The following is a 15,537-nucleotide window of genomic DNA, read 5'->3' as shown; positions in this document are numbered from 1 at the left end:
ACTTCTGACCTCAAGTGATCCACCCACCTCAGCCTCCCAAAGTGCTGAGATTACAGGTGTGAGCCACCATTCCTGGTCTCACTTTCATTATTTTTTATTTTTCTTGAAATTTCCTCTTTAGGTCATGGTTAAGTCAAAAGCATATTGGTAATTTCTAAGTATCTGAAGATTTTTCTATCTATATTTTTATTAATTTCCAGTTTAACTCAATTATGACCAGAAATCATTCTCTATATGATTTTAATTCTTTTAATATCTTAAGGTTTGACTTTGACCCCTCAATGTGGTCTGTCTTGGCAAATGTTCCAGTGCATTTGAAAAGACGGTATATACTACTATGGTTGAGTGGAGTATCGTATAAATGTCCATTAGATTTCGTTGGTTGATAGTTCAGTTCTTCTGTATCCTTGCTGATCTTCTATTACTGAGAGAGGAGTAATTTTTCAACTATAGTTGTGAATTTCTCTATTTCTCCTTTCAGTTACATCAGTTTTTGCTTCTGTATTTTGAAGCTCTGTTGTTGCACACACATGTATGATTGTTATAGCTTCTTCCTGAACTAACCCTTCAATCAATATGTAATGTCTATCTTTATCCCTGATGATTTTCTAGTTCTGAAGCCTATCTTGTTTGATTTTAACATAGTCATGCTAATTTACTTTTGGTTTGTGTTTGTGTGGGTTTTATTTCCCTCCGTTCTTTCTGCTTTTCAGCTTACAACAACAATATATTTGAAGTGAGTTTCTTACAGAAAGCACATAGCTAGGACATTTTTAAAAACAGAGTCTGACAATCTCTAACTCTTAGTTGGTTTGTTTAGACCACTTATATTTAACGTATAATTGATAGGTCTGGATTTAGGTCTGCCATTTTATTATTTCTTTCTTGTTCTGTTTTTCATTTCTGTTCACCTTTTTCTTCATTTGCTGAGGTTATAGTGTTCCATTTTAATTTATCAATTATGATTTTGACTATATCTCTGTATAAATTTTCACTGATTATTCTAGGGGTTACCGGTATGTATAGTTAATTTTCCACATTTTATGTAGAATTAATATTTTACTGTTTCAACTGGAGCAGAGAAACCAGATCACCTGCATTTGTTTTGTATTGTTCCTATAACAAATAACTAAAAACTTAGTCGCTTAAAAAGATAAATGTATTATTTTTCAGTTCTGAGAAAGTCTGAGATGGGTCTTGTCAGGCTAAAATCAAAGTGCTGACAGGAATGCATTTTTTTTTTTTTTTGGAGGTTATAGTTGAGAATCCATTTCTTTATCTTTCTCAGCCTTAGCAAAATTCCATTTTTAAAAAATTTTCATTGACAGCCATGTTTAGCTGATTAGTCAGCTAAGGACTGTTATTAGATTTTAGAGGCTGCCCACATTCCCTGACCCCTTTCTCCATCTTCAAAGCCAGAGACAGTGAGTTAAGTCTCTCTCATTGATGTATCCCACTGTTTTGTTTTCCTCTTCCACTTTTAAGGACTCATGTTACTTGATTGGGCCCACCAGGAAAACAAAGGTTATTCTGTCTTAAAGTCTGTTAGATCCATCTACAAGTCCTTTGTGCCACATAAGGTAACATATTCACAGGATCCTGGGATAAGGATGTGGGTATCTGGGGTTAGGGAAGGGAGATTATCCTGTCTACCATACCAGCATATAGGTATCTCCTCCCATAATATAATACTACATATGCTGTCTTATATATTACATCTAAATACAGTGAAAATTTGTATCAGACCATGTTTAACTTTTGATTTCAACCATAAGCCATACTTAAATTCAAGAGAAAACAAATAGAAAGAAAGGCTATTATATTTTTATAATATAATAAAAATAGAAAGGCTATTATATTTTTCATTTGCATTTCCTTGTTTTTGATATTCCATATTTCCTTCTTGTACCATTTCTCATCTGCTTAAGAAGTTTTCTTGTTATTTTATGGCAGGTCTGCTGCCTCCAAATTCTCTTAGTTTTTCCCAGTCTCAGAATATACTTCTCGCCTTCATTTCTGAAGGATATTTTAGCTAGATATTAAATTCTATACTTTTCTTTCAACACTTGAAAAACAGATGTGCCATTTTCTCCTGGCCGCCATGATTTCTGATGAGAAATCTCAGCCATTTGAATCATTGTTCTTCCATATATCAGTTATCATTGCTCTGACTGACTTCAATATTTTTTTCTTTAAGTTTTTAGCAGTTTATGATGTGTCTGGGTATGCGTTTATTTGGATTCATCCCATTTGGGGTTAGCTTAGCTTCTTGAATCTATCAATGTTTCAGCCATCATTTCTTTGAATACTTGTTGAGCCTCACTCTCTCCTTTCTTTCTGGAACTCCAGTGATACAAATATTATGCCTTTTGTGATTGTTCTATAATCCTGGAGACTCTGTTTATTATTTTCAATCTTCTTTTTCTTTCTTCAGATTGGATACCCTTTATTGATTTATCTTCAGTTTTACTGACTCTTTCCTCTGTCATCCCCATTCTGCTATTGAATCCATACAGTGAGGTTTATTTTTTGATGGGGGGAGAATGGGTGGGGCAGGCAGCTATTGTATTTTTCAGTTCTGGTTTCCACTGGTGCTACTTCACATCTTTCCTTGCTTATAGTTTCTATCTTAAATTTTATCTCAAGGCTCATGATTATTCTTTTGAGCATTCTACAATAGCTCCTTTAAAGTCATATTTTCATTTTCATCTGTTAATTGCCTTTTCCCATATGAGTTAACATTTTTACATCTCTTCATAAACCAATCTAAATTATACCTTGGACATTTTGAATGTTATAAAACTCTCTGTTTTATTTAAGTCTACAAAGATGCTGATATCATTGTTTATGCAAGCACTTGATCTGGTTAGCTTCTAGCCACAAATTTCAGCCCACCTTCTGTTGGCTATGGTTCCAATATCAGTTTAGTTTTCAATAGCTATGCAGGTTCATTTAGATATGCCCTGCTTGTATAGGATGCAGAGGTCAGTCAGGGACTTGAGTGGAGTTCTACCCATGAACCCTGTTCTCAAAGTCATTGGTACGCTAATAAGTATCAGATCCATGCATGTTCAGGCTATGGGTGAGTCCAAGGGTTCACAATGTATTTGATCACTTCCCAAGCCCTTCCTTCTCAGCTGTCTCCTGTGATACTTTCTGGCATCCTAGGACTCACCCTTTTTCATTTAACAATTGGGAACAACCTACATCTATGATCATACCAGGGTTGTGGCAAAGACAGAGAGATTTAAAAAACGAAACAAATTTTAAAACCCAATTGGCCCTGCCACTACGAGCTACCAAATAGCTCTATTTTACCAAATAGAAAGCACATACTCCTAACCCATTATTTTTGCTTCTGCAGTTTCCTGCTACCAGTTGCTTTTGCTGCCACTGCCTCCACCACAAGACTGTTGGGGAGCCCGGGCATGACAAAAGTGAGATAAAGGAGACACACAAGGTAGGGGACTTCCCCCTCCCTCTTAGCTTCAGGACTTCCCTTTTCTCCTTGAGCTGCAGCTAGAGGTCATCTCTTTCTCTTTCTCCCTGAGATCCCACTGCTAACGTCTGGATCTGGGGCTGCATTAAATTCACGCTGGAGAAATAGTCCAATTTTGTCATGACCCAGCTCCTAGGCGATCTATGAATAGAGATAGTAAGCAGTTGGCAATGGGAAACTGCAGGAGCCAATCTGATGAATGAGGAGAATGGCTTTCCTGTTTGTTGAAGCTGTAGCTTTACTTTTCTGAGACTTCAACTAGCTTTACCATACATTTCATTCAGATTTCGTATTTGTGTTCAGTGGAAGAAAAACGCTGAAGTGTTTTTATTCTATCTTATTCAGAACCGGAACTCATTTAGGTTTTGCAAAGCATGCTGACCATAATTTCTCCAAGTATGTGAGTAGTACACAACCATGTGCAGAAAATTATAAACATATAAACACAAAAAGATATGCCCAGAGAAAATAAGGATTCTTAAGGTGTGTAAAGCTAATACACCCTTGGACTCTTTAGTACCTGAAAATGTCACTTCTCCAATAAACAGTGTATTTTCCAGAACAATATATTTTCCAAAATAAGCAACAACAGCATAAAATACAGAATAAAATAACAGAATAAACAATCATGTATAAAGAATTACAAACATATAAACATAAAAAGATGTGTCCAGGAAAAAAAAAAAAAGTGTTCTTAAAGTATGTAAAGGTAATGGTCTCTTTTATACCTGAAAATGTTACTTCTCCAATGAACAATGTATTTTCCAGACAAAGCAAAAAGTAAAGAAATAATAAATCTAAGAGTCAGGTTTAGAAAGGCTGCTGAGACAAATTCAACTATCTGAATATTATATTGTTTGCTTCCTTTAGAAGGATATTTAAAAATAAACATATTTCTTCCACTTTCTACCATGAGGCAAGTTCATAGGTTATTGTCATAAATACTCAAAGGGCTACAAGTTAAAATGTAACCCTTGAAGAGCAGGATCTCTTCACAAAACATGATACCCATGCTCTCCTACCTGGTAATCTTCAGCTTTCATTTATTGAACAAAAATATGCATTTTGCTTCTGCAAACCACTAACGGCAGAGCAAGATCTTTACAGGAAATGGCCCCAAGCCTAGGAGCCTAATGGAAGCTTCATTTATTATGGTTTTAAGCCAGACATCCTCCCCAGCTGGCCGCTAGCAATTGGCCAAGTGGAAAAAAATAAAAAAATAAAAAACCTTTTTAATACCAACTCTCAAATTTCTGATTGAGCTCATACTGCAACATTACCTGAATAAGAACCGCAAGGTAGGAAAGAGGTTCTCAGAAGGAAACAGAATAATTTTACGGGGCATTTTAGAGCTATTCAGTAACACTGACTCAAATTGTTTCCTGAACTTCTTTTTTAATATAAATGTGACAAAAAGGTCTTGCTTTCACAATCTAAGTGTCAATCCAAATAACAGAGTAGCAAGCAGTCACTAGTCAGAATGTGTCATTACTGGAGTATTTTTTAAATTAACCATCAATATTTTTTTTCTTACCAGTAGAAAGGAAATTTCATATCAAGTCATTTGAACATGAGGGAAAAAGAATAATAAAAATAGGGTCAATAATACTAAAAAATCTGATGGTGTATGCCTACCTTATGATAAAGATAAAGGCAAATGTAATTATATAGACAGATTATTCTGTACTTAGTAGAACTGGGAAAAGAATCTATATATCTTAGTGCATTTAATTATGCCTGTAGCTAAAACAACTCTCTCCTCTTTTCTAAAGGAAATTATCCTTCATAAAAAGCTCTCTCTAGATCATTTCCAGAGGATGAACAAACCATTCCCCTGCTTTTAAGATAAATATGGCTTTTTTCTTCCAAAACACAGATTCCCTATCTACCATTTCAACTTTTTATTAAATGTGTAATCTAATTGCAGGTGGAGAATCATTTCATATACTAGACATACTATTTAAAATTATACCACGTGGACTGAAACCCCTTCAAAATTAAGATCAATTAAAAGAACTGGATGAAATTTTCAGTCCCACCATCCATGTTCTTGGAAGGAAACATAATGTATTAATAGAGAAGTAGATCCTATCTCCTCTGGTTAATGTCATACCCTGCCCCACTTCTAGTCACCTAGAAATCTCAGTCATTGCAAAAGGCCCTAAAACTGCTTACCTCTTTTTCAATCATTCCAAATTAATATAGTATGCTTGGAGAAGTTTGGAGAAGAGGAAAGGGAGGAAGGAGTTAGGGTTTCTGAAACATTCAGACACTTGTACGTCCACTTTAATTCCAATCTCTGATGAGATATTTAGTTACTATCTTGCCCTGAAATGACTAGTATGAATTCAATAAATGTGTGACTTTTAAGTGAGCCCTGACCAAGTTAATATACCATTCAACAAAAAAATAAATTGTGAAGCAAAGCATAATTCACTAGTCTGAAGTTGCTATGTTTTTAAAGGCCTGCCTGCAAAGTTGGCCTTTACCTGGCATTAGTAACTTGGATTTTGGGAGATTTCCCACCACGCTAAGTGATAAGAGTGGCTCACTGTGCACAAACTGTATGCAAACAACTTGGTTTAGGCTAATTATATGCCTTCCTTCTGAGAGTCTAGAATTTTAGCTCATGTTAGGCAGAGGTGCCTTTGTGACCAGCCCCCAATAAAAAGTTCCCTAAGGAACTTCCCTGGTGGAAAACATTTCACACATGTTGTCAAACTCACTGATGCAGGAATTAAACATGTCCTATGTTTAACAGGGACATGTATAAACAGAGAGGGAACTCTTGGAAGTGTATGCCTGGGTTCTTCCAGATTCCCCCATCTACCTTTCTCTTTGCCAATATTATTTTTTCCCTCCTATTCCTGTGGTAAATCATCATTGTATGAGGAAAGGTTGAGTCCTCCTAGAGAATTACCAAATCTGAGTGTGGTCTTAGGGACCTGAACCCTGAAATATTAATCAAAATTTTAAAATTTCAACAAAAATAAAAAGTGGGCTTCAACGCTATAGTACCTGTCTTAACTGAGATCTTACCTAATCTTTGTAAAACTTTTTTTTTACTCTAAATGGTTGTAAAGGCCTTTTAGTGTTCTAACCCTGCTATTTTTCATATACCTCAGCCCATAATCATTTTCAGATCCCTGGGCCAATAAGCTCCATAAGATTCTTAGCATTGGCTATGCATTCTCATATGTACTTCTGTGCAGTCACACTTCCTATGTACATCTCTGTGAAGACTTTCCCACTATTCCCTAGCAGAAGACACCACTGTCCTAAAATTGAATTTACTGCATCCATGTATTCTATCATATATTATTTAGGGATAAACACATTTTTAATAAACTTCACATAAGTCGTATATGACTACATGCTTTTCAATCAGCATTACCTTCAGGAATTTTACCCATAATGATAAATGTAGCTTCATTAAAGCCATTTTAATAGTTGTATAGGATTGCATTATGGGAAGATCTATAATATATTGATTAATGTTCCACAGATGGTTACTTAAGATGCTTAACTCTATTATACCACTACAAAAGGATTTAAAGAAGATTCTTAGACTTGTCTTTTGATGTATATGTCAGTTTCTCTCACGGTTTTTCAACCAAGTATAAACTTCCAGTTAGAAGTGATTAGTAATGGGTGAAGAATATTTGGTTGTTCTAATGACCATGGTAGGGAATATAACTCATAGTGTGCACAAATTAAGGATATACAAAATATTCCACAAGAGACTTATCCTGCCCAAATTACCAATAAGTTCCCATTGAGAAACACCATACCTCAGAGTAGAATTATTGCTTTGTAGGTTGTGTATATTTTAAACTTGACTAGCTAGGTATTGCCAAACTGTTCTCCAAAGTAGGCATATTAATTTATATTCCTGACGCAGCTAATGAGTTCCCATTGTGCAACATCCTTGCCTGCACCTATAATTGCAAGACTATATATTTGCCAATCTGAAATTATGAAAGGGGATCTAATAAGTAGCTTTTTAAAAAACGTTATATGGTGCCAAGAGTTATTTAGAAAGAAAATCTGGTGAGTTCAATATATCAATTTTTTAATGTATTGTGTTTGGGGGTTAGAATATGTGTGATGGGTATGGTTTTAAAATACTCAAGGTGGGGACCAGCCAAGATGGCTGACTAAATACAGCCAGGAATAGCTTCTGCCACTAATGGAGAGCAGACTATCAATTAGACTGGCATATTCTGAACAGATCTTCAGAAAGAAGGTATTGAGAGGGGACAGAGGGAGGATGTAGACCTCGAGTTGAAAGGTAAGAAGCTAGGAACCCTACATGGGGTTGCCAAGCAGTAAGACTCATTCCTAGCCCCAAGCAGCTCCTAGGAAAGGAGTGAATGAAATAGGCATAGAGTGGTCCACTTTCACCACAGACCTTTGAGATCCCAGCTGCAGGATATCCTGCAACCCCCACAGATATTTAAGGTGGCAGGGAGATCTTCCCTGAGAGTTAGCAGAGACAGAACTCCAGCCTGTGCAAAGTCCAGGGGGGTTGGCATGAGAATATCTGCCATGGAGCATGGCCATGAAAGCCCACCCCCCAGGCTTGGCATACTCCTCTAAGCAGCGTTAGCCTTTGTTAGCTGTTGGACCTCGACAGAGCAAGGATGTCTTGCTGTGGGACAGAAACAATCTGATCTGAGTGTTCCACCTGTCTGCTGGCCTCTCCCAGGGTCCCTGCCTGGCCATATAACTTATAGCACACCCTCAGCTGCCCAGCCAAAGCACTTACAAGCAGCCACTGCTACATGTTTTTCAACAGCAGACAACACCTACCTGTCAGAGCACTTTTGCAGAAAGACCTCTGCTGGTGTGCAACCACCCACAGCCTTCTCCTGCCTGGTGTACCCACCCACAGCCTCCTCCCACTGCCTCACTAGTGCACACACATATAACGACACACCACTGCCCCACTGGATCACTTTTATTGGCAGCCCTCATCACAGTGTTGCTGCTAGTGGACTGTGAACACTTCAGCTCCTCCAGCACAGTGGGTGCTTAACCTTGAGGGGCCAGAGAACAAAGCTGCTGGCCTGTTCCCAGCCCCCAGTGATAAGGGCATGCAGGTCAGGAGTGCTGAACTGAGCCCTGGCTCCCTGAAAGCATCCAAAAATGAAGCCAGTTGGCTAAACCTAATTTGCACCACAGTCAAACCCTCAAGGGGATCAAAGAGTATAAAAGCAAAAAGCTCCATCAAAAAGACAGTGACTTAAAAGATTAAAGGAACATCAGCCCATACAGATGAGAAAGAACTAGTGCAAGAACTCTGGCAACTCTAAAAGCCAGAGTATCTTCTGACCTCCAAATGACCACACTAGCTCTCCAGCAATGATGCTTAACCATACTAAAATGGTTGAAATGACAGACATAGAATTCAGAATCCAGATAACAAGGAAGCTAACTCATCAAGATATAGGAGAAGGTTGAAATTCAATCCAAGGAAAATAGTAAAATGGCCCAGGAGCTGAAAGATGTCATAGTCATTTTACAAAAGAATCAATTGAACTTCTGGAAAAGAATCACTCACAACAGAAGTTGGATTACAATTGGAAGCATTACTAACAAAACAGAGAAAGCTGATAAAAGAATCTCAGAATTCAAAAACAACTTCTTTGAATCAATGCAGGCAGACAAAGATAAAGAAAGAAGAATTATAAAAAATAAACAAAACCTCAAAGAAATATCAGATTATGTAGAAGACCACACCTATGACTCACTGGCATTCCTGAAAGACATAGAGTTAGAAAGCAACTGGGAAAACATATTTGAGGATATAAGAATATTATCCATGAAAATTCCCAGACTTCACTAAAGAGGTCAACCTGCAAATTCAGGAAATTCATAGAACCCCTGCAAGATACTATACAAGATGACTTTCGCCAACGTATAGAGTCTTCAGTTTCTTTGAAATCATTGCAAAAGAAAAATTCTCAAAGGCAGTTAGAGAGAAAGAGCAGGTCATGTACAAAGGGAATCCCATCAGGCAAACATGGGCCTTACAGTAGAAATAATTGGGGGCCTATATTCAGTATCTTTAAAAAAATAATTCCAACCAAGAATGTCATATCCAGCCAAACTAAGCTTCAAAAGTGAAGGAGATATTAAATCCTTTTCAGACAAGAAAATGCTAGGGGAATGTGTTACCACTAGACCAGCCTTATAAGAGGTCCTTATGGGAATGCTAAACATGGAAATGAAAGACTGTTAATGGACATCACAAAAACACACTGAAGTACATAGCACACTGACACTATAAAACAACTACACAATCAAGACTATATAACAAACAGCGAACATCACAATGACAAGATCAAACCTGCATATATCAATATTAACCTTGAATGTAAATAAGCTAAATACCCCACTTAAAAGACCCAGAGTGAAGCTGGATAAAGAAGAAAGACCCAACAGCATGTTGTCTTCAAGAGACCCATCTCAATTGCAACAACATCTATAGCTTCAAACTAAAGGGATTAAGAAAGATCTATTAAGCAAATAGAAAACAAAAGAAGCAGGGGTTGCTATTTTTTTCCAGACAGACTACGCTAACAATAATCGAAAAGGACAAAGAAGGACATTCCATAATGATAAAGGGTTCAATTCAACAAGAAGAATCAACTATCCTAAATTTCTATGTACCCAACACTGGAGCACCCAGATTCATAAAACGAGCTTGTAAAGGTCTACAACTAGATAACCACACAATACTAGGGGGAGACTTCAAAACCCCACTGACATTGTTAGGTCAAACTTTGTTAGTATTCAAAACTAACAAAGATATTTGAAACCTAAACTCAACACTTGACCAAATGGACCTAACAGACTTCTACAGAATACTCCACCCAACAGTAACAGAATATACATTCTCATCTGCATGTGGCACATACCCTAAGATCTGCCATATGTTTGGTCATAAAGCAATTCTCAACAAGTTAAAAAATATATACTAACCACACTCTCAATAAAAACAAAAACGAAAACAAAAAAGACCTCTCAAAACTACACAATAAGATGGAAATTAAACAACCTGCTTTTAAATGACTTTTGGGTAAATAATGAAATTAAGGCAGAAATCAAGAAATTCTTTGAAACTAATGAAAACTAAGATACAACATATCAGAATCCCTGGGACACAGTTGGAGTTTAAGAGGAAAGCGTGTAATGCTAAATGTCTACATCAAGAAGTTAGAAAGATCTCAGATTAACAATCTAACATCACACTTAGAGGAATTAGAATAATGAGCCAATCAAACCCAATGTTAGCAGAAGAAAAATAACAAAAGTCGGAGTTGAACTGAATCAAATTGAGACACAAAAACCCATACAAAAGGTCAATGAAACCAAAAGTTTGTTATTTGAAAGAATAAGATTGATAGTGAGATTAATGAAGAAAAAAAAAAAAGAGAGAGAAAATCCAAATCAACCCAATCAGAAACTAACAAAGGGGACATTACCCATGACCCCACAGAAATTTAAAAAAAAAAAAAAAAAAAAAAAAAAACCTTGAACTAACAGACGCCTCTATGCACATTAGAAAACATACAAGAAATGGATAAAGGGAAACATACAGCCTCCCAAGACTGAACCAAGAAGAAATTGAAATATTCTGATCTGACCAACAGTAAGTACTGAAATTGAATCACAAAAAACAAACAAACAAACAAACAACAACAACAAACCTACGAAAAAGGAAAAGCCCTGGCATAGAAAAACTTACAGCCAAATACTACCAGACATATAAGGAAGGACTGGTACCAAACCTATTGAAATTATTTTTTAAAAAATCAAGGAGGAGTGATTCCTCCCTAACTCATTCTATGAGGCTAGCATCATTCTGATACCAATACCTGGCACAGACACAACAACAACAAAAACTCCAGGTCAAGAACACGGGTGTAAAAATTCCCAGCAAAATACAAGCAAATTGAACCCAGCAGCACATCAAAAAGCTAAGCCACCATGATATAGTACTATTTTTGGAATGCAAGCTTGGTTCAAAGTATGCAAATCAATAAATGTGATTCATCACATAAATAGAACTAAAAGCAAAAACCACATGATTATCTCAACAGATGCAGAAAAGGCTTTTGATAAAATCCAAAATCCTTAATGTTAAAAACCCTCAAAAAACTAGACATCAAAGGAACGTAATAAATAATAAGAGAGCAGCAAACCCACAGCCAACATCATAGTGAACAGGCAAAACCTGGAAGCATTCTCCTTGAGAACCAGAACAAGATAAGGATGCCCACTCTCACCACTCCTATTCAGCACAGTACTGGAAGTCCTAGCCATAACAATAAAGCAAGAGAAAGAAATGAAAGGCATCCAAATAGGAAGAGAGGAAATCAAACTATCTCTCTTCAAAGATTATACAATTCTTTACCTAGAAAACCCCATAGTTCCTGCTCAAAGGCTCCTAGAATTGATAAACGAGTAAATTTTCAGGATACACAATCAATGTAAAAAAATCAGTAACATTTCTATACATCAGTAATGTACAAGTCAAGTGCCAAATCAAGAACACAATCCCATTCACAATAACCACAAAAAGAATAAAATGCCTAGGAATGAGCTAAACAGGGAGGTGAAAGATCTCTACAACAAGAATTACAAAACACTGCTGAAAGAAGTCAGAGATGACACCAACAAATGGAAAAGCATTCCATGATCATGAATTGGAGTAATCACTATCGTTAAAAATGACCACACTGCCCAAAGCAATTTACAGATTCAGTGCTATTCCTATTAACTACCACTGATTTTTCACCGATTTAGAAAAAAAAACTATTCTAAAATTCATATGAAACCAAAAAAGAGACCAAATAACCAAAGCAATTCTAAGTAAAAAGAACAAAGTCAGAGGTATCACACCACCCAACTTCAAACTATAGTACAAGTCTACAGCAAATAAAACAGCATGGTACTGGTACAAAAACAAACACATAGACCAATGGAACAGGTTATATAACCCAGCTGATCTTCAACAAACTTTGACAATAACAAGCAATTCAGAAAGGACTCCCTATTCAATAATAGTGGAGGGAGCTGTAGGCCATTATCCTAGGTGAGTTAACAAAGGAACATGAAACCAAATACTGCAAGTTCTCACTTACAAATGGCAGCTAAACACTGAGTACATACAGACACAAAGAAGGGAATGACAGACACCACGGCCTACTTGAGGGTAGAGGGAGAGGGGGATTGTCAAAAAAACTACCTGTTAGGTACTATGCTCACTGCCGTACATCAAACCCCAATGACATGCAATTTGCTCATGTAACAAATCTGTGTATGTACCTCCCTGAAACTAAAACAACAGTTGAAAAATAAAAATCAAATGAAATCCTCAAGGCCATAAATATATTATCATATGTCTTTCTAGGAAAACTCTAAAGTTTCACAACCAGTCATTTACTCTATCCTGAATTGTTTTTGGTTTTAGATGGGGGTGACATTTATTTATCCATTTGGATAATCAAATTTTAAAACACCTTTTACTGCAAAGACTAACCCCAGCCCTTAATGATTTGCTATGCCATCCCTATCAGGTACAAAGTTTCCATAGGTGAGGACTATACCTTGTTATCTATACCTGTGTCAATACCATATAATAATAAATTGCTATAGGTTCACCATAAGTGTTGATATTGAGTTGAGCAAGCAGTCCACCTTGTAGTCCTTCAAATTGGTTCCTATTTTCTTTGCTCTTCTATTTAAATTTTAGAATCCATTTGTCTGGGTATTTGTACCTCCGAATAAAAGCAGCAGACATTCTGATTGGCAATTAATTTACAAATTAATATTAGGGCATTTGACAGCTTCATGATATTGTCATCTCCCCAGCCAAGAATATACTTTCTATATATCTTTTTTTTTTGTAATGAACTATGTTTAGAGCAGTTTTAGATTTACAGAGACATCATGTAGAAAGTATAGAGATTTCCTATATACTCCCTCTGTCCCTCCTTTTTAACACACATTTCTTCGCTGTTATTTAATTCCTGTATTAGTGTGATACATTGTCTTAATACAATTGTTGAACCAATATTTACATATGATTAACAACTAAATCCATAGTGTAAATTAAGGTTGGCTTTTTGTGTTGTACAGTTCTATGGGCTTTGACAAACATATAATGTCCTGCATCTACCCTTATAGTATTATACAGAGTAGTTTCTGTATGTCATAAAAAATCCCGTGCTTGGTCCATTCATCTCTCTCTTACCTCCCCCTGAACCTCTGGTAGCCAATGATTGCATTATAGTCTCTATAGTTCTATCTTTCCCAGAATGTCATAGAGCTGGAATCACATGTTACATAGCCTTTTCAGACTAACTTACTTCACTTATCAATATGCATTTAAGGTTCCTCCATGCCTCTTCGTAGCTTTATAACATTTCTTTTTATCACTGAATAATATTCTGTTGTCTAGATGTACCATAGTTTATCCATTTGACTACTGAAAAACATCTCGGCTGCTTCCACTTTCTGACAATTATAAATAAAGCTGCTAGAAACACCCATGTGCAGGATTTTGTATGGACCTAAGTTTTCAACTCATTTGGGTAAATATTGAAAAGTATGTTCACTAGATCATATGCTATCTATATAACTTTAGTCTTCAATGACCAGTTATATTTTTAAATTTTCATACGAGGCATCTTGCCCATATTTTGTTAAATTAATTCCTAGGTATCTCATAATTTTATGGTTACTAATATTGCATTATAATTTCCTCATGAGCTGATAGCATGTAGAAAAACAACTGACTTTTATATGTGGATTCTAATTCCAACCATCTTCTTGAAATCATTTTTAACTCCAATAATGTGTCTGTAAACTCTAATTATCTGATTTTCAATGTAGACAAATTCTTTTCAAATGAGGACAGTTTTGTGTCATCTTTTTCAAGTCACTTAATGTTTTTCTGCCATAATCAGAAAAACTACATAACAGTAGTTGTGATATTAATCATCCTTGTAATATTCCTTCAGACATTTCAAGCTAAGAAAATACCTTCTTTTTTTTAAGTTTACTAACAATTCTTAAGATGGACAAGTGCTGAATTTTGCCAAAAGATTTTTTCCTGCATCTGTTTAATCATGTTTCTTTTCTCCTTTTATCTGTTAATGTAGTAAATTACACTGATATTCTAACATTAAGCTACCTTTTTTATTCTGAAATAAAACCAAATATTTCTTATTTGTATTGTAATATTTTTAAAATACCATTGCTGAATTCAGATTATGAACATATTACTTGTCCATACAAGTTTATACGTAATATCAACCTGTAACTTTTCCTTTGTTCTTTGTTTGGATTGAGTCAGGTGTTATACTACTTTCAGCAAAGAAAGACTTGGTGTAAGAGTGGAATTTCTTACTTAATTGTTAGAACTTACCTATAAAATTGCCTGTGCATAAAGGTTTTCTTGAAAATAGTTATTTAACTGGTGATTGAATTGAATTTTTCATTTGTTTAAAACTCATTTAGGTTTTTTAGATCTTGTATTAGTTTAATAAGTTATATATTTTTTAGAAAAGTATAGATTTTTATCTAGGATTTTAAACATGCCAACATAAAATTTCATTATGTTGCTGTTTTAATCTCTGTCCTGTTTATGAATATGTCCCTATTATTTTTAATATTATTTTTTCTGGCATAGAATACAAAGAATTAATGAAGCCAAAGTTGTTTCTTTAAAAATGCTTCTAAAGGCCAGGCGTGATGGCTCACACCTGTTTTTCCAGCACTTTGGGAGGCCAAGGCGGGTGGATCACGAGGTCAGGAGATCAAGACCATCCTGGCTAACACGGTGAAACCCCATCTCTACTAAAAATACAAAAATTAGCTGGGCGTTGTGGCGCGTGCCTGTCCCAGCTACTCAGGAGGCTAAGGCAGGAGAATTGCTTGAACCAGGGAGGCAGAGGTTGCAGTGAGCCAAGATCGTGCCACTGCACTCCAGCCTGGGAAACAGAGCGAGACTCCATCTCAAAAAT

This window comes from Theropithecus gelada, chromosome 7b (genome assembly GCF_003255815.1).
Source record: "Theropithecus gelada isolate Dixy chromosome 7b, Tgel_1.0, whole genome shotgun sequence".
In the NCBI taxonomy this organism is placed as follows: domain Eukaryota; kingdom Metazoa; phylum Chordata; class Mammalia; order Primates; family Cercopithecidae; genus Theropithecus; species Theropithecus gelada.
The sequence above is the reverse complement of the archived record's forward strand: the minus strand, read 5'-3'. Positions refer to the sequence as shown.